The sequence below is a fragment of the Alosa sapidissima genome, chromosome 4, assembly GCF_018492685.1.
Source record: "Alosa sapidissima isolate fAloSap1 chromosome 4, fAloSap1.pri, whole genome shotgun sequence".
NCBI classification, from domain to species: Eukaryota; Metazoa; Chordata; class Actinopteri; order Clupeiformes; family Clupeidae; genus Alosa; species Alosa sapidissima.
This window is the reverse complement of record NC_055960.1, coordinates 12,600,837-12,621,182: the sequence shown is the minus strand read 5'-3', so window position 1 is coordinate 12,621,182 and position 20,346 is coordinate 12,600,837. Positions and strand designations below refer to the sequence as shown.

The 20,346-nt window shown below is 40.0% G+C and overlaps 1 long non-coding RNA gene across 1 annotated transcript; it reads left to right on the top strand.

Moving 5' to 3' along the window:
- Positions 1–6,114: 6,114 nt before the first annotated feature.
- On the top strand, positions 6,115–7,743 carry LOC121707662. The gene is made up of 3 exons (XR_006031362.1): positions 6,115–6,391; positions 6,726–6,813; positions 7,699–7,743. It is a non-coding gene; the product is annotated as an uncharacterized LOC121707662 (long non-coding RNA).
- Positions 7,744–20,346: the final 12,603 nt, after the last annotated feature.

Genomic DNA, 20,346 nt, shown 5'->3' with positions numbered 1-20,346 from the left:
GTCACTTTAAGAGGAATGTGAATGCTGAAAAATAGTTTCGCAAGTGCAAGGATATGTGGATTAAATTAATCATGTTTGCTATGTCATTAGATAAAAAAAAATTTCAAAAAACTAACAAGTCAAAGAAAATCTTTCTGAGATGAGATCATAGAACAGATAGTGTTTCGCAATGTTCATTTCTATGAGTATGGAAATGCACCAGTTTATCTTTTATTTCTTTGCATTGTGCAGGCTACATTCACAAATACATTAGCCTACATAAACAGAATATAGGAACAGGAAAATGTCTCGGATCCATTGTTTATTGCGACTGCAGGATTGGTAGCCCAATTAGCCTAACAGTCAGTGATGACTTACAGCCTATGTGACTGTCCGTGGGGCGCACCCTTATTCAACATGACTCCTAACTTTGGTTGAAAGATTACAGAAGCTAGGTTAGCTGTGACAATATCCTGGGTAATATCCTAACAGCTAATGCTATTTTACTCAGTAAAATCCGCATTTGAAAGCCTGGTCACCAGTTGCCAATTTGTATGGCTAATTATTTTGCCTAGACTGCAATGAAAAAGCTTCGTATTTTTGGGTGGCAGCTGATCTACAAACCACAAAAAAGGGGGAAATATGTACATGCTGAAGGGCAAAGGGAATATCACAATGTTTTACTCTGACCTTTTTGGCATAGGCTACGTCTGTATGTATTGACAGACAGCCCTAACTTACCGTTGTCGTTGACACACCCGCTCGTTGACTGCCGGTGCAAACAAGTAGCCTACAGTAGCCTGTGCTTTGACACTCTCGTGCGTGTAGGCCTACTGTAGCGTGCTTGTCAGATAACCCTTCCTTTCCTCTCCCGCTCTGTTTTTCAGCAAATCATATGACGATATTGATTAGGACTAGTCCTTAGCGTCCCACCCTAAATCTACGCCCATGTTGATATGATATCATAGCTCAATTTATTGTTACATATTTATTGGACCTGTAATAAAATATATATTTTTACTAATTGGCTTCCTTCCCCAGCTTATTGTCCCACTAAAGGTCAATAAAGTACTGAACTTGAGAATCTGATCTCTGCTCTCTTTTGTTTTAGGCTACTTACGAACTTGTTAGTTTAGAACTGTCAGGTGAGATTTCCTCCCTTTTTTTTGTCCCTCTGGGTGGCGTAGTCGGGTCATTGTAATTTCGGGGCTGGTGTTGGCCCCGGGTCACATTAAGAAAAGGTATAAGTGACCACAAGGTATAAGTGTGTGTGTGTTTGTGTGTGTAAAAAAAGTGTCCAATGTGGAGGGTGGACAGTGAGCAACAAAATGTAAAACTCATGAGGACAACATAACTATCAAGCCTTACCTGACTACAGCACAGCATTCTCTGCGGGCATATCTCCAGACCAGAGATTGGCTACTGCTACATTACTAGATTTCATTGAGTGTGGACAGAAACAAGGAGAACAGGGTTATTCACCAGTCGCCTACTCCCTACACCAGATCCCATTCTACCGAACTACCTTCTGAAGTTTGTCAGCTGCAACTGTGCAGGCGATCTGACACTGCAGGTGCTGTAAAAAAACAAGGAGTCAAGTGTATTTCTGCTTGTCAGAACATCAAGTCAAGTCAAGTCAAGTTTATTTATATAGCACATTTCATACACAGAGGTCATTCAATGTGCTTTACATAAACAAAACCAAACGATAATAACAAATAAAAGCATAGAAGGGCAATATAGTCAAAGAATAGTTAAAAGGTAAAGATCATAATAAAAAGAAAACATAAAACACAAGGTAAAATCATTTAAAAATAAAGAATAATTAGTAAGCAAAAACAAAGGCAAAAGTAGTAAAAAAAGTAATAAAAGACAAAGTAGAATAATTATCGAGGCAGATTCAGAATTTGTAACTCGGCACAGTTAGCAGAAAGCGTCTGAGAACAGTTTGGTCTTAAGTCTAGATTTAAAACTGGCTACAGTTGGGGCCTTTTTAATGTCATCCGAAAGTTGGTTCCACAGCTGAGCCGCATAGCAGCTAAAAGATGCTTCACCATGTTTAGTTCTAACTGTAGGTTTTACTAGCAGGTTTTTCACCTGGGACCTGAGAGGACGAGAAGGTGTGTACTGCTGAAGCATGTCTGACAAGTATTTAGGTCCTGCTCCATTTACTGATTTATAAACCAGCAATAGTGCTTTAAAGTCAATTCTGTGACTTACTGGAAGCCAGTGCAAGGACTTAAGAATTGGAGTAATGTGGTCAGTTCTTTTAGTTTTTGTTAGAGTCCTAGCTGCTGCATTTTGTATCACCTGAAGCTGTTTAATAGTCTTTTTAGGAAGGCCTGTGAACAGTCCATTGCAGTAATCAACCCTGCTGGAGATAAATGCATGAATGAGTTTTTCTAAGTCATGTTTTGACATCAGCCCTCTGAGTTTGACAATATTTTTGAGGTGGTAAAAAGCTGATTTAGTTATCGCTTTCATGTGGCTGTTGAAATTTAGATCACTGTCAATTAATACACCAAGGTTTTTAACAGTATCCTTTGCCTTCAACCCTTTTGTGTCAAGGTGAGTGGCAACCCTAAGTCTTTCCTCATTTTTACCAAATATAATTACTTCAGTTTTTTCTTTGTTCAGCTGAAGAACATTTTGAGACATCCAGGTGTTGATTTGTTCTATACACTGACACATAGATTCAAGAGGACCATAGCTGTTTGGTGATAGAGCTAAGTAAATTTGTGTGTCATCTGCATAGCTATGATATGAAATCAAATTATTTTGAATGATTTGTCCAAGTGGGAGCATATAGAGGTTGAATAATAGTGGCCCCAAGATCGACCCCTGGGGAACACCACAGGTCAAGGACGTTGGTGTTGAGGTACAGTTTCCGATGGCAACAAAGAAGCTCCTTTCTTGTAGATATGATTTTAGCCAGCTGATAACTATGCCTGTAAATCCAACCCAGTGTTCTAGTCTGTGTAGTAAAATATTGTGATCAACAGTGTCAAATGCTGCACTAAGGTCCAGTAGCACTAGGACTGATGTTTTACCTGAATCTGTGTTGAGGCGTATGTCATTGTAAACTTTAATGAGAGCTGTTTCAGTGCTGTGATTTGCCCGAAAACCAGACTGAAAGTAATCAAAATACCCATTTGATGTTAGGAAGGTGGTTAATTGATTAAAGACTACTTTTTCAATAATTTTGCCAATAAAAGGTAGATTGGATATGGGCCTGTAATTGTTTAGCATGGAGGCATCCAGGTTATTCTTCTTGAGAAGTGGCTTTACAACAGCTGTTTTCAGTGACTTAGGAAAAGTGCCAGACAGCAATGATACATTTACAATTTGAAGGACATCCGCCGCTATGAGGTGAAAAACAGTTTTGAAGAAATTGGTAGGCAGAGTGTCTAAGACACATGTGGAAGGGCTGAGATTCTGTACCGTTTTTTCAAGTGTTTCGTAGTCTATCAAGCTGAACTCTGACATCAAGTTTAGTTTCCCTCTGTTTGTTGCTGGAAGTTCAGGTTGTTGAATTTGTAATTGAGCAGATATGTTGAGTCTGATTTTGTCAATTTTACCTTTAAAAAAAGATGAAAACTCATTGCATTTATTAGTTGAGAGAAGTTCAGGCGCTAATTGTGAGGGGGGATTTGTTAACTTATCAACAGTTGAAAATAGAATACGAGTGTTATTTGAACTTCTATTGATAATGTTAGAAAAGAAAGACTGTCTTGCTTTGCATATTTCAGAGTTATATGTGCGGAGCATCTCTTTATGGATTTTATAGTGGATCTGAAGTTTGTATTTACGCCATTTTCTTTCAGTCTTCCTACACTCTCTTTTTAGAAGTTTAACTGCTGGATTTTGCCTCCATGGTGCTTTCTGTTTGTCCTTAACTTTCTTGAATTGTAATGGAGCAATGTCATCCATAATGTTTGCCATTTTTGCATTAAAGTGATCAAATAAGTCTTCAGAGTCTGACAGTTGACTTGACTTTAGTGAAAGTGCTTGCTCAGAGAGAGTCTGATCATTTATGATTCTCCTTTTTACCATCATAGCTGTGTTTTGAGTGTGTGGGGACATAGACACATCAAAGAACACGCAAAAATGATCAGATAAGGCCAGGTCTTTAACAGCTGTAGAGACATCGAGACCCTTTGTGATAACAAGGTCGAGGGTATGTCCGAGAGAGTGTGTTGGCCCCTGTACATGCTGTGTTAGGGAGAAAGTATCGATTAGTGCAATGAATTCCTTGGCATAATTGTTTTCAGGATTATCCACATGCAAGTTTAGATCCCCTGATATAATAAGACAGTCATACTCTATGCAAACAACTGATAGCAGTTCACCTAGCTCTTCAAGAAAAACTTTAGCTGAATGTTTTGGAGGCCTGTAAATTGTCAGTAATAAAATCTGAGGAGAAGACTTAATGCATGCACACAGATATTCAAATGAAGTAAAGTCACCGAATGACGACTGATTGCACTGAAAAGACGTCTTGAAAATTGTGGCTATCCCCCCACCTCTTTTATTTGCTCTGGTAGCACTCAAAAAACTGAAGTTTGGGGGAGCTGATTCGATGAGAGTAGCAGCACTGTTTGCTTGATCTAACCATGTCTCAGTTAAAAGTAAAAAACCAAGGTTGTGTGTGCAAATTAGATCATGAATTAAGAATGATTTGTTTGAAAGAGATCTGATATTTAGGAGTGCTAGTTTTGTTAGTTTAAGTGTTGGGGAAATATGATCCATGGGGGAAATCTGAGGTTGATGTGGTACGGGTAGGAGATTGGACTGGTTTACCCTATAAGCTCGATGCATTTGTGTTCTATTTCTTGTCAATACAGGAATAGAGAATGTCATGGGCTTACTGGGTCCCGGCATGTTAGTAGTATATTATCATGAACTATCTGTCAAAAATAAGCCCCGCCCCCTGAAATGTCATAAATCACGTCATAACCACGCCTCATGTTATGCAAATTAGCCATGTGGTTGTCACCACGTGTTGTTTGTTATTGTTATTGTTTTGTGAGTCATGTGACAGTCATGTGACTGGTGTCAAACCCCTGGGCAGCCATATTGGATGTAAAGTCATGTGTCTGTTGTCAAACAATGCCACGCCCCCCTTGACATCCATATTGGATGTAGTGTCATGTGACAGTCATGTGACTGATGTCATACCCCTGGGCGTCCATATTGGCCGCCAAACCCACATGTGTGTTTTGTGGATAATGGGGGATCAGATAAACTTTGTAAGAGTTGTATATGTTTAGTGGTAAATGGGGATAGATATAAAGTGTGCTGCTAGCCCAGAGGAAAGAAAATGTTAAAATGAGAGCTCCTCTCATTCTCAGTTGTTTCTCCTAGACAATAATGAGATCACAGTGATATAAAAATGAGATTATTGCTTTTGTCTCCCGCTTCTCAGGTTTGTCTCTGGAGCAAAAGAGTTAAGTTATCTCAGTGTAGACTCCCTTTAATATACAAATGAGATCTCATCAATTTTTTAAATAATGCTCAGTGTTGTCTAATTTATACATCTCATATTTTACTCAGGCTGATCCACCAGAGAGCTCTCTCTGTAAACTCATGCAATTCTCATTTCAGATCATTTTGGTAAATCTCAGATTAGGCTCCATCAGTTCTGTAAAAGAGATCTCTTCACAAGCTTGAACCGTTCTCATTCTAGTCATCTCAGTTTAGTCCTTTTTTGATTTACAAAAGAGATCTCAGCAAAGGCTTATACAATACTCAGACTTGCTCAATTTATATATCTCATATTTTACTCAGGCTTATCCATCAGAGAGCTCTCTAAGTGAACTAATGTAATGCTCATCCAGAACTATTTGTTTTATAAATTAGTCTGATCTGTAAGAGCGCTAGCTGTTGTACAACAATTCTCAAATGATTTTCATTGGCTTATTTGTTTTAATTGCACATATTTTCAAGTTCACATTTGCAAACAGTAGGCCTAACCATGTGATGTGACCACCACACATGACGATGCTCTGACAGACCTCTGAAGTTCGCCTACAAAAAAGCTACCATCTATGCCCATACAAGGAGATCACCTGTTAAATTCTCGCGCAGGCCAGGGAGACGACGAAATCGGAGAGGCAGACGTTTTCCTGAACGCACTTTTGTCTTCAACCTTTGAGTAGATATTATAATCAATGGTACGTGAAGGCGGCACAATTTGATTTTTGCTACCCCAGAGCTAACTTGCGACTTGTTAGCAAGTTAGAGAAATCAAGTTAGACTCCAGAGGTCTATGATGGTCGGACGTGACAAACTCGCGTGCAGAAGACTCCTACCAGAAAATGCAGTCTAGATTTGGCGCCCAGTGAAACCAATTGAAACGGCGTGTGGGTATGAAGGATTGTGCGGAACTTGCCACCACGAAAACTCAGAGAAGGTACATTAACATTTTGGTAATTTGCTAACGTTCTTGCATATTTTTAGACTCAATATATCATTGAACAACCTGACGAAGCAGCACAGAAAGTTAGCTAGCTAGTTAATGTTAGCTACTTGTAAGTTACATCACTGGCTGTACCGCTTGTATATAAAGCTAACGTTAGACAATTTAACGTTGCTAGCTTACTTTGCCTTATACAGCTTTAGTCTGTATGTTTTGAATGGTGTTAAGCCATGCTGTAGCCAAAATGCATGGAATTTTAAAATGTCTTTGGGATGTCAGTCAAGATGACGAAGCTAACGTTATTGCCACTGGTTTAAACTGGTTCCAGCTCAATTCCACTGAAAAGAGGCCGTCAGCTCTGGAAGACTACGCTAGACCATCAGATCAAATTGCTGAACAAACAGCGTACCAAAATGGTAAGTATATTTTTCCCCACAATATGTTCTCACTTTTGTTTAACCTGCTATAAATTACAGCATATTGTAACAGGAGTGAAAGGGCATTCTTGTAACCCAGGTAAACTAGGAAGTAGCGTTGCTGCGGTCGAGGGATCGTGAAATAGGCAAGTCAGCATCTGCAGTCATGTATAACTTACCAGTCAACATTTCTTTTGCAATTAATAGAATCTGTAGCATGCAAATCAAACCAGCTATTAGCCTAATATAAAACCATGATATATCTAGGTATGGTGAAGGGTATGTGATGTGGGGTTATCTATCTATCTTTTAATGACAAAGGCCAAGGGAACATTATCAGGATGCATAGTATCCTGAGTCCATTCAATAACTGGCCTTTAAAAATAAAAATCTGCCTGCCTCTATGGGATTTTAACATAGGGGGTTCCTTACTTATGCCCCCTGTATTTTAAGGAATAACATTTATTAATTTACGATACCTGGTTCATTCACAAAGAATATTGGTGTGTTTAAAGGTTGGATTTTTTCCTAATATTTTAATTGAGGCATTAAGATCAATTTCCAACAGATGATTTATTGTATTCCTCTGGTTGTCTTAACTTATGCACAGTTGATGGTTTTATAAAGACACCCCTACACCAATAAATAGTTCTTGTAGACTGTCACACAATGGAACATTGGCCACAGCTTGTAACAACTTCATTTTTTACCATTCTTTGCGTAGGGATGTGTACACAAGGATGTGTAACCTTGTGTAACTTTGTGTAACTTGGGAATTACAACAGAAAGGAACACGTTTCAGCTAATCAAAATCAATGACTGCAAGTGTCAGTTTCAGAGCTATTATTACCACACTGATAGATTGATTTTGCTTTTTATTTGCAGCCTACGTTATGCACTGTGGAACGCTCTGCGGATGGACAGCTGTGGAATCCGCAAAGGTCAAGAAGGCTTTTGTTACGAGGGCTGGAGGTTCCAAAACATCCATGAAGCTGGGGTAATTTTCTCTTATTTTAAATTATTTCCAATTGTGGTGAGCATTATTGGTGGGCTTTTTATAAAGGGTAGGCCTCTATTGCACTAAAATTATTCAACCTTTATACAGTTAACATCAAACTGTGTAGCTACGAAAGCTACAAAATCACATTGTCATAGAAATGATAGAGGCGAAATTTCCACTAGGTTTTATGAAGATATTTTACAGATGGGCTGAACATACATCAAAAGTAAAAAAAATGACATGGCCAAAATGATTAACTCACCAACAATATTTGTTGTATGGTGTATACCAGGGATCACCAAATGGTGGACCGCGATCCGAGTCCGGACCGTGACGTGATCCTATCCGGACCCAGACCATAATAGCCTAATTTAGATTTTCACGTAAGATTTCAAAGCTGCGCTAAATGTTTCGTTGGTTAGGATAACAGCATTTACTTCACGAGCTTCAGGAACCATCATTTCGCTTGCTGCTACTCAGCCAGTGAAATCTGTGAATTCTGATAAAGTCGAGTCAGTGAGTAAAGTAGCCTACTATGGGGAAGAGACTGAGCCTGAAACGAGCGAGGAGAGGAGACGGGACGAGAAACAATCAGATGGATATCTAAGTTAACGATAAGTAAGTTATTTTCAAATCATCGATTGCTCAAAGAGGAGGAAGCTAGACAGCGAGAACAGAGCTTTATATAACGATACGGGGGCAATACCACGCAAAACTGTCACGTCCGTAACGCCAACTAGGCTAAATATGGATGTGACAGTTTTGCACAGAATTGCCCTCGACCTCTTCTATTCTGAGACAGGCGATTTTTAAAAGCGCCAATTTGAAGCACCTCTACTAGACAAAGCATATTGAGCAAGCATAGGGTAGGCTAGGCCCATTCAACAGTGAACTGAGACCACAGAATATTTTACGATTTAAGAAGGCAATATGATTGATCCACCACAATCTAGTTAAGCCAACATGCATTCACTGCCCAACAACGTGATGTTCCTGGGTTTCCAGGATTTCGGGTCAACATAAAAAAAAACAAAAAAAAATAAATTAAACTTGCTGATTAATGGGTTCAAGGAACCAGCCTTGTCTCAGCTCAAATTTTATTTTAAGCTCACGTTAAGATCTTTAAAATAGCCAAGGCTACTCAGTTTTTCTCCCCAATCACTCTTATCTTGCCTTATTTCTCCTCATTTCGAATGTTGCCTTTTAGGCTACTTATTTTATTTCACATTAAACATTAGGCCTAGGCCTACAATCTTCTTGAATTTCCCCTTGGGGATCAATAAAGTATCTATCTATCTATCTATCTATCTATCTACAACTAGGCTCCATCCATCCATCCTAATATTATATATACACAGTGGCGATTCTAGACATTTTTAACAAGGGTGGCACTAGTGAGGCACTGATTCAAGGGTGGCATGAGGCAAAACATCCAGATAAACAGAAACAGGCTCAAGATGTGAAATTAGCACAAATACATTAGGGAAACCAGATGCAAACACCATACTCATAAATTTAAGGACAAAAAAACACAAATACCTTACTCTCACATAAAATGTCTTTGTACTTGAATAAAATTTAATACAAACATATTAAAGTTAATTATCTAAGTTGTCTGTCACTGGGCTATGCTGTTCTAAAAAAAATTCCATCATGGGGACATTAAAATATAATCAATTTTATTATATTACTGTAAATGAAGATATACAAAATATACTCATCCAAGACATTTCCCCCACTCTATGGCCATCTATTTTTGTAGCTGTTACAATAATTTGACCTGCTTTTTTGTCTATTTGTTTATTTTCTCAAGAAACTTGAGGTTGGTATGAAGGAGTGTATTGTGTACAGTGGGCATCGCTTTCAAATGACCACTTCATTCGCGCATTACGCGGCGTGAAGCTGCGTGAAGCTTTAGTACCACTTTCAGCCACTGTGCGTCGCTCTGCCACTGTACATCGCTCTGCCTGCCGTCCCTTACATAATTGTTGCCGAGAGTAATCCCAGCCTACGAATTCAATAACAAAATAAATCATGCATAATTAAACATTACCTCGATTTAGGCTACTTGGGTATGGCTTAAGGCTTGACTACACGAAAATCGAAATCGAAATTTGCTGTCTACATTATTGTCAGTGTTGGGGTTAACGCAACTACGCAAATCAAAACAGTGGTGTGATAATTGAGCCAGTAGAGAAATAACTGTTCAGAATTAATCTGTAGCCTTGGGTAGGCTTCTGCAGAAAACAATGTTGTTGCCGATTTAATACTATCTGGCGACGTTTTTAACAGGCTACGCAATAGAGGCTTAGACAACTATGACCCACGTTTTGGTTTCGTAAATTAATTTGCCCTACTTCTTGACTGCAATGTAGGCTAGTCAATTGACTGCTTGACATGTCATTTTTATTTTTCTGTACGATAAACAATTACATCTGCTTTATGCCGCAGAATTACATTCATATTTGGCTGACTGCAGACGCGCCACTTCCCTCCCCATATTCCAATATTAAGATAGTATGAAGTGCTTTTTGTATAGGCTACTATCATAAAAAAAATAAATAGTTAAAACGAATAGCTATTTGCAATTTGACAAAACACTGGTCCTCATTTTGCGAATGCGAGGACGATATGAGCCTGTTGCATTTAGTTAGATGTCCGAGTCACACATAATGTTTGAAAACCACTGGCTCGTAATCACAATAATTTAACACACGACAGTTGGATAACCTACTTCATCATGTCCCCATGCCTACATTTTTGTGAGTAGCATAGAGATCGTTAAAAACAATAAAGTATGGCTCTCCGTTTGGGACATCGAAAACTTATATTTTTAATAGACTACCGTCGAAGATGCTGACTTGCAAAAGCCTCGGGATAACACATTATCTCCACTATCATCAGTCATGCCCCTTGATCAAAGTGGGGAATGAAATAAAAGTTTGATAACCACTGGCTTAACAAGTTACCTGCAGTCCAGAACACAGAATCTATTGCAATATTCTGATGATCGGCGATGATATCGGCAAATGTTTGTTTTCCAAAGTAAGAATTTCACTTCACCATGCACCTTCGACAATACCTGGCCTACCTGGTATCATTACAAACATTATTCTGTGTCCTAAAACTGGCATATTTTATGGCATTGTGTCATGTAAGTTCGTTGCAAAATCTAGAGAAATGTGTGAGGTGGTCAGCGGGGGACAATTGAGACACACATTGGATTGTGTTATTACTTGAACATTCCACACTATCCACAGCTGTGGTAGGCCTATCAGGGGCAGGAGGATTACTGTCAGCGCAGGCTTTATATAAAATAAAGCCAAAATATACCCAAAATAAAGGCATGTGGTTTGCGCAGCCTACAGTAAATAACAGACCCGCCAGAATGTGCGTTATGATGCTTTTTTACGAGCAAGATGTTTTTGGTACCCTACGCACACTGCATGTTCTTAAATAACAATGATCATCAGTAATATTCGACCATTAATTTGGGTAAATGGGCAAGCGTGACCACCTTGATTGGCTGATTGGCTGATGATTGTAACGTGGGCATGATTCCAAACACCTCCCTTACGATGATGAGTGACAGGTCTCAGAATGCGTGCGCTACACAAGGACGGAAGATGATGAATAACTGGGGCCGTAGGCTATTCACAAAGGCTTTTATCTTACTACTAGGAGTAGGCTACTCCTAAATCGCACTTAAAGATTTTAGATTGGAGTTTTCTCTTAAAAGTTATTCACAAAGCCTTTCAGACAACTCCTAAACTAGGAGTGAGTCTTCGTGGCTATGGATGACGTCATTACTCATGCACGAGCTTGACTGAAGTGACCACCTTGATTGGCTGACGATTGTAACGCGGGAATTCCAAACACCTCTCTTCCGATGATGACTGACAGGTGACAGGTCGGAGAATGCGTGCACTACACAAGTAGTGCGAAGGACGGAAGATGATTAATAACTGAATAAAAAGGCCTAGCCTAAATGAATAAAGAGTAAGGCAAAACAAATAGCTTAGTAGCCTAATGAAACATAGGCCTATGGATTGATGCAGTAGCCTACCTTTGCAACATTATTAAATTAATCTGTCACCATATCCCTAGGCTACGTTTGCAAAGAGGAGAACATTTTAATTTGATTCACAATGAAACGTTACATTTCATTTACATGTTAACAATGAGTAGTTTGTGTTGTTGTTGGTGGCGTTATTGCATCCCTTTTATGAATGCAAAATTGTTCCCTCGCGATTGGAAGCTCCTGTTGCGCATAGGCTATTTCAAAACATCGCAATGTAAAATGCCACAAAAAAGCTGTTTATGAATAGGTCTTAGTGAGTTAGGAGTCCTCTCGACTTAAGCTGTCCCAGACTTAGGTGCTACTTTTAGGTCTAAAATGCTTCGTGAATTACTTTTTGTGAAAAAATTAGGAGTCCTAAAGTTAGGAGTGACACGCCCATTATTTTTAGGAGTTGCTCCTAAATTCGCCAGTTAGGAGCTACTTTTAGCCTTAAAATTCTTTGTGAATATGGCCCCTGAATAAAAAGGCCTAGCCTAAATGAATCAAGGCAAAACAAATAGCCTAGTAGCCCAATGAAACATACGGATTGATATAGTATCTTGTAACATTATTAAATTATTCTGTTACTATGCCTACGTTTGCAAAAGAGAACATTTTAATTTGATTCACAATAATGTTACATTTAATTTGCATGTTGACAATGATTAGCCTAGTTTTGGTTGTTGTTGGCGGCGTTATTGCATGTTAGTTATGCCTACAATGCAAAATTGCTTCCTCGCGATTGGAAGCTCCTGTAGCTGCATAGGAATAGGTCTGTGAGTAAGGAGTCCTCTTGACTTCTTTTAAGCTGTCAGAGGTGGGAAGGTGTGATTTTTTGGGGGAAGGGCCGGATTAACTGGGCACAATTGTCTGATGGCCCCCCTTCCCCCCAGCCAACGTGAATCGGGTGGTTAGTTAATAGGCCTATCGTGAAGATTTTTCCTGCCATCTAAGGCACGAGCGCATCTGTGAGGCCAAGCCTCACCAAGTAGCTCGTTTGTTTACAACTAACATTCCATTTAATTAAACTGCTTTATAGGCTATGCCGAAATAGTTTTCAACATTTTGAATATTAGTGTCGGGTGAACTGAAATGTTCTCAAAGTAGCCTTATGGCTGAAAGCTGCTTGGGACCCCCCCGTCAAGCAATATAACCATACAAACGCGCTTCCTGCACTCATTGTTTCAAAAGGAGTAATTTTGGCTTTGTCAGAACTGAAGAGCTGTGGACGGCACGGCACGGTATGCCCAATGAAAATAAATTAACGCAACGCAACACAACACAACACAGACCCCGCTTCTCTCGCGTCAGTCACTGACATGAACGAAACACAGAACCCGCTTCTCTCACGGAAGTCACTGACAGTAGCCTAGAATAAATGCATGGGGTAAAACACTTCCCCATGACAAAGACATCGTTAAACACTGAAAGTTAATATTTTGTCACTAGCAACATTCATCTGTCCTTTGTCAAATGTATTATGTTCCAAGTACCCTATGCGTAATTCTGCTTCATAAAGTTGAACAAATACATTTGCTTATTTCACAGAAAAATATAAATAGCCAGTCTACAGTGCAGAGTTGGTAAGTTATGGTAGGCCAACTTGCAGTGAACATACAAAGAGGGGAAATTATTTATCTTGCAGCTGAGTAGCCTCAGGTGCGCACGTAGACATAAGGCCGAACATGCAAGCGCCAATGAATCGTGCTCTCACGGCAATCGCGCCGTTAAACTTAAATAGGTTAACATCACTCTAAGTTCGCCTTCAAGCAAGGAAAACGATGATTTGAAGACATCTGTTTCGTTGGAAGGGCAAGGGGTAGCAACAGGGCAACACAGAGACAGGCCCGATGGCAGGGCTGTTATGAGAGTATTAAAATATGGGATATTCTACGGGAAAACATTAAAACGGCAAGACAGCGGGGAAAGTTAAAATACGTGATAAACACGGAAAAAGTTGGCATGCATTGTTTCGGTCCCCGTGCACAGGGATTATTTGTCATACTATTAATCACATATGATTATTTGTGAAATTGTGCAAACAGGCGCAACACATTTGAAAAGGAAGGACTGGTAGCATGCAAGCTCACGGGAAAGATTGATTTAAGAATGTTATCACAAAGTGTGTGGTTGTGGCGCGGGCGGAAGACAATTGGCAGGGGAGGGTCATGTCTTTTTTTAACAATTCTGTCGGAGGGTCATTGAACAATTTCTAGCAGGCAAGAGAGGGTCATGCAACTTCCAACTGAAGCACTCAAAATTCCTCCGGTGGCCCCTTCAATAAATAACGATCAGTCCCTAGATTGCTGCTGGACTATATGTCTTGGTTCTGTTAACAAGTTATTGTCAAACGCATAGCCTATCTCGCGGTTGCATCCATTACAAACAAACATGCAATGTGAACGTCTGGGATTGGGGAGAGCACTAAATGCTCTACTGAATAAGCACGAAGTCAAACCTTTAAATGAAAAAACACTCTTTAATAATCCAAAAAAATAAACCGCTAATGAAGTAAACTTGTGACCATCAAAAATCGTTTATCACTCGTAACTCCATGATACCAGGACGTCACAGGAAGGCATTTGGCTGAGCAACGGAGGTTAATATGCTCCATGTTTTGTCCAAATTATGACTGTCTATCATCGTTGCACTCGGAGAAAACCGGAATGTTTCATTCGTCCCCGTTTCAATCGTCCTGGTTGTACCTACTCAAAACGCAGATAGAACCTTATTATTCTAAGGTAGCGAAATAGCATTCAGCATGATTCATGCCCAATTAATTCCCCCTGTTAAAGTGTTCGCCTTTGCAGTTTGGTTTCGTGATAGCCTATGATAAACGGCTTATGGCCAAATATGTGAAAACGTTAAAATACAGTAGGCGATAAACCCGGAAAAAGTTGACAGTGATTTTTTCATAATCACTTTGGAGGGTCATAGAAAAATGTATTGCTGGCGAGGGAGGGTCACGTCTTTTTGGACTAATGCTCCCCAAACTCCTCCGGTAGCCCCTTAAATAAATAACGAACAGTCCCTAATGAAGTAAACTTGTGACCATCAAAAATCGTTTATCGCCTGTAGGCCTAACTCCGTGATAACGGGACGTAACAGGAAGGCATTTGGCTGAGCAACGGAGGTTAATACTCTATATGTTGTCCAAATGATGTTTGTCTATCATCGTTGCACTCGGAGAAAACCAGAATGTTTAATTTGTCCTGCGTCTCTACGGCTGCAAACGGGATTCACTCGCAGTTAACCAAATATTTCTTTATTAGGGCAGGCATATTTCTGGCTATTACATTATTTCTAAACCAGCCTGCTAAAGTCTGTAGTGAAGTCTGTGTAGGGTTTTCCAGGCTCCATTTCTTTTTACGAGACACCCTGCTCACTTGAGCCATCTACCGGTTGTTTGGGTTGTTGCAGCGTCTCACTGGAAAAATACAAATTAAAGTCGCGTGATACCGCGTGATCCCACGCGCGGACCGCGAGTGAAGCTGGCCAATTCGAAGCACTGCCCACTGTATGTGAGCAATTTCATCTTCCTGAATCTCAATATTATGATCACAACAAGTCTGGGCAAATTATTAATTAAATTTTCACGTGGGGTAACTTGTTGCAGGGCAACCATAACCGGTTCCATGTCTTCCTATTAGATGATTAATCATCAGTTTCTTGAGAAACTTGAGGTTGGTATGAAGGAGTGTGTATTGTGGATGTGTGCAAACATTGTGCACATTGCACATGGTGCAACTTCTTGCAGGGCAACCACATAACCGGTTCCATGTGTTTGAATTGGATGACTAAAGTTCTCAAGAAACTTATCTACCTGAATCTCAATATTCTGATCACAACAACTCTGGGCAAATTACAAGTCAGCACCAGTGCTGCATTCATTGTTTTGCACTTTTATAATCACATCACCAAAAGTAGGTTATTGGTTTTACCAAAATAATTTGGCACTATTTTTAAACTACAAACCTATAAAATATTTTGATACAAAATATGATGCCATTTTTTTCCAACTAAATAAAATAAAAATGACCACATACTATTTTGTATTTTACATACATGTATCAGACATACTGCCTATCCCTGGCTGTTGGCTGCAGCAACTCAAGCTAGGTAGTACTGATTGTTTTGTGTTTATGTTAGTTTTGATCCAATTTGACAGCTTTGCTATGTTGCCCACCCAAAATTTCTACCAGCCCACCCAAATATAGTAGCCTAGCCTAGGTTAGAACCAGCCCTGCCCTGCATGGAGACATATTTTACGATAATAATGGAGAAAATGTTAGCAAAACTTTAGGTTTTTGTTAACGGAATCTCCCGACCCTCATTCATCTATTTGCGCAACAGCCCACATTCTGCCTTCAATCCAGCGAGACAAGTGAAATAAATGTTTTTTTTTTTAAAGCTGTCATCGTCATAGGCACGATATTTAGGCTACCTCTGTTAAGCCTACACAAAGTTGCGTATTAAGGAGTATTTCCTGATCGGGGAAACCTTTCGTTCCGCAGTTCAATTGTGCCGCAGGCCAATAAAGGCAAGTGTGTTTGCCACTTACATTTCTGACGTCTGACACTTCACACTGCTGCCAGTGCATCAAGAAAGGTCCCGCCTTACACCATGTTAATGGCCAATCGTAGACTAGGATTTGGGGTGGCACCTGGGGTGGCCAATCGAATCTCAAGGGTGGCCTGTGCCACCCGGAGCCACCCCTCTGGCTCCGCCCCTGTATATATATTATACATACATACATATACATAGCCTAAACATTATGATGCTCCGGACCTTTGCTTGAGGAAATTTTCTGTAACGACCTCGCTGAAGATTAATTGAATACCCCTGGTGTATACTGTATTTTCTGTATTTTGTTTTTGTTCTTGACAATTGTCAGTGTCTCTTGAGTGATCAGAGCTAAATGTTTTGGGCTAATTTAGATGTAATATTGAGTCATTGTCTTTGATTTACCGGATTGACCCTAAAGCACTCCTTGTTTACAAATCACTTAAAGGACGAATTGATCCATAGCTCTTGTTGGAAATCACTGTGTGCTGTTCATAGGAAAAAGAAAATGTGGCACAGCCAATTCTGAGTTATGGACAGGGAAGTATAGCCCAGAGCCGTATAGAAGTACTTTTGGTATTCCTGACATAATGCAGGGTAGCCGCGGGGTCTTAAAAGTCTTTAAACGGTCTTAAATGTCATGTTCCTTAATTAAGGTCTGAAAAAGTCTTAAATTCCGTTGCCAAAGTCTTAATTTTTTAAACAAAGGTCTTCAATTTTAATTATACTAGCCTGCAAGCAAGGTGAAATGGGGGAAAAAACTAGCCTGGCGGGCCATCCTATATCATTGAAATGTATAGTCTGGAATCGAGCCATTCACCTCGCTTAATCCAAGGGGCGGGCAGAGAATTGTCTTTCAAACTGCCTAGGCATGCAATAGGCCAGCGCTACGACCATATCCGTATCCGGTCTGCAAAACGGCAAATACATCCTTCTCCGAAAGGAATGACTTAAGTGCATTGTGTTGCTCAACTTTCAAAGAAAAGCACAAGTCCAACTCCTCCAAAGTTGACGCCAACGCCGATTCAAACAACCGCTCTTCGTTTGCCATAGCCACCTTCCTTGTTGTTCACTGTCGCAGGACTGTCGCCATCCTGTTAAGCCCGCCTTAAGGGGGCCCCGACTCTCTAACAAAATAGAGCGCTGTGATTGGATGACGTCCACGGCGTCAGCCAATAGAAATCCCTATGGTTTGATACTAGAATTGGCTGTGCCACATTTTCTTTTTCCTATGAACAGCACACAGTGATTTCCAACAAGAGCTATGGATCAATTCGTCCTTTAAGTGATTTGTAAACAAGGAGTGCTTTAGGGTCAATCCGGTAAATCAAAGACAATGACTCAATATTACATCTAAATTAGCCCAAAACATTTAGCTCTGATCACTCAAGAGACACTGACAATTGTCAAGAACAAAAACAAAATACAGAAAATACAGTATACACCAGGGGTATTCAATTAATCTTCAGCGAGGTCGTTACAGAAAATTTCCTCAAGCAAAGGTCCGGAGCATCATAATGTTTAGGCTATGTATATGTATGTATGTATAATATATATACAGGGGCGGAGCCAGAGGGGTGGCTCCGGGTGGCACAGGCCACCCTTGAGATTCGATTGGCCACCCCAGGTGCCACCCCAAATCCTAGTCTACGATTGGCCATTAACATGGTGTAAGGCGGGACCTTTCTTGATGCACTGGCAGCAGTGTGAAGTGTCAGACGTCAGAAATGTAAGTGGCAAACACACTTGCCTTTATTGGCCTGCGGCACAATTGAACTGCGGAACGAAAGGTTTCCCCGATCAGGAAATACTCCTTAATACGCAACTTTGTGTAGGCTTAACAGAGGTAGCCTAAATATCGTGCCTATGACGATGACAGCTTTAAAAAAAAAAACATTTATTTCACTTGTCTCGCTGGATTGAAGGCAGAATGTGGGCTGTTGCGCAAATAGATGAATGAGGGTCGGGAGATTCCGTTAACAAAAACCTAAAGTTTTGCTAACATTTTCTCCATTATTATCGTAAAATATGTCTCCATGCAGGGCAGGGCTGGTTCTAACCTAGGCTAGGCTACTATATTTGGGTGGGCTGGTAGAAATTTTGGGTGGGCAACATAGCAAAGCTGTCAAATTGGATCAAAACTAACATAAACACAAAACAATCAGTACTACCTAGCTTGAGTTGCTGCAGCCAACAGCCAGGGATAGGCAGTATGTCTGATACATGTATGTAAAATACAAAATAGTATGTGGTCATTTTTATTTTATTTAGTTGGAAAAAAATGGCATCATATTTTGTATCAAAATATTTTATAGGTTTGTAGTTTAAAAATAGTGCCAAATTATTTTGGTAAAACCAATAACCTACTTTTGGTGATGTGATTATAAAAGTGCAAAACAATGAATGCAGCACTGGTGCTGACTTGTAATTTGCCCAGAGTTGTTGTGATCAGAATATTGAGATTCAGGTAGATAAGTTTCTTGAGAACTTTAGTCATCCAATTCAAACACATGGAACCGGTTATGTGGTTGCCCTGCAAGAAGTTGCACCATGTGCAATGTGCACAATGTTTGCACACATCCACAATACACACTCCTTCATACCAACCTCAAGTTTCTCAAGAAACTGATGATTAATCATCTAATAGGAAGACATGGAACCGGTTATGGTTGCCCTGCAACAAGTTACCCCACGTGAAAATTTAATTAATAATTTGCCCAGACTTGTTGTGATCATAATATTGAGATTCAGGAAGATGAAATTGCTCACATACAGTGGGCAGTGCTTCGAATTGGCCAGCTTCACTCGCGGTCCGCGCGTGGGATCACGCGGTATCACGCGACTTTAATTTGTATTTTTCCAGTGAGACGCTGCAACAACCCAAACAACCGGTAGATGGCTCAAGTGAGCAGGGTGTCTCGTAAAAAGAAATGGAGCCTGGAAAACCCTACACAGACTTCACTACAGACTTTAGCAGGCTGGTTTAGAAATAATGTAATAGCCAGAAATATGCCTGCCCTAATAAAGAAATATTTGGTTAACTGCGAGTGAATCCCGTTTGCAGCCGTAGAGACGCAGGACAAATTAAACATTCTGGTTTTCTCCGAGTGCAACGATGATAGACAAACATCATTTGGACAACATATAGAGTATTAACCTCCGTTGCTCAGCCAAATGCCTTCCTGTTACGTCCCGTTATCACGGAGTTAGGCCTACAGGCGATAAACGATTTTTGATGGTCACAAGTTTACTTCATTAGGGACTGTTCGTTATTTATTTAAGGGGCTACCGGAGGAGTTTGGGGAGCATTAGTCCAAAAAGACGTGACCCTCCCTCGCCAGCAATACATTTTTCTATGACCCTCCAAAGTGATTATGAAAAAATCACTGTCAACTTTTTCCGGGTTTATCGCCTACTGTATTTTAACGTTTTCACATATTTGGCCATAAGCCGTTTATCATAGGCTATCACGAAACCAAACTGCAAAGGCGAACACTTTAACAGGGGGAATTAATTGGGCATGAATCATGCTGAATGCTATTTCGCTACCTTAGAATAATAAGGTTCTATCTGCGTTTTGAGTAGGTACAACCAGGACGATTGAAACGGGGACGAATGAAACATTCCGGTTTTCTCCGAGTGCAACGATGATAGACAGTCATAATTTGGACAAAACATGGAGCATATTAACCTCCGTTGCTCAGCCAAATGCCTTCCTGTGACGTCCTGGTATCATGGAGTTACGAGTGATAAACGATTTTTGATGGTCACAAGTTTACTTCATTAGCGGTTTATTTTTTTGGATTATTAAAGAGTGTTTTTTCATTTAAAGGTTTGACTTCGTGCTTATTCAGTAGAGCATTTAGTGCTCTCCCCAATCCCAGACGTTCACATTGCATGTTTGTTTGTA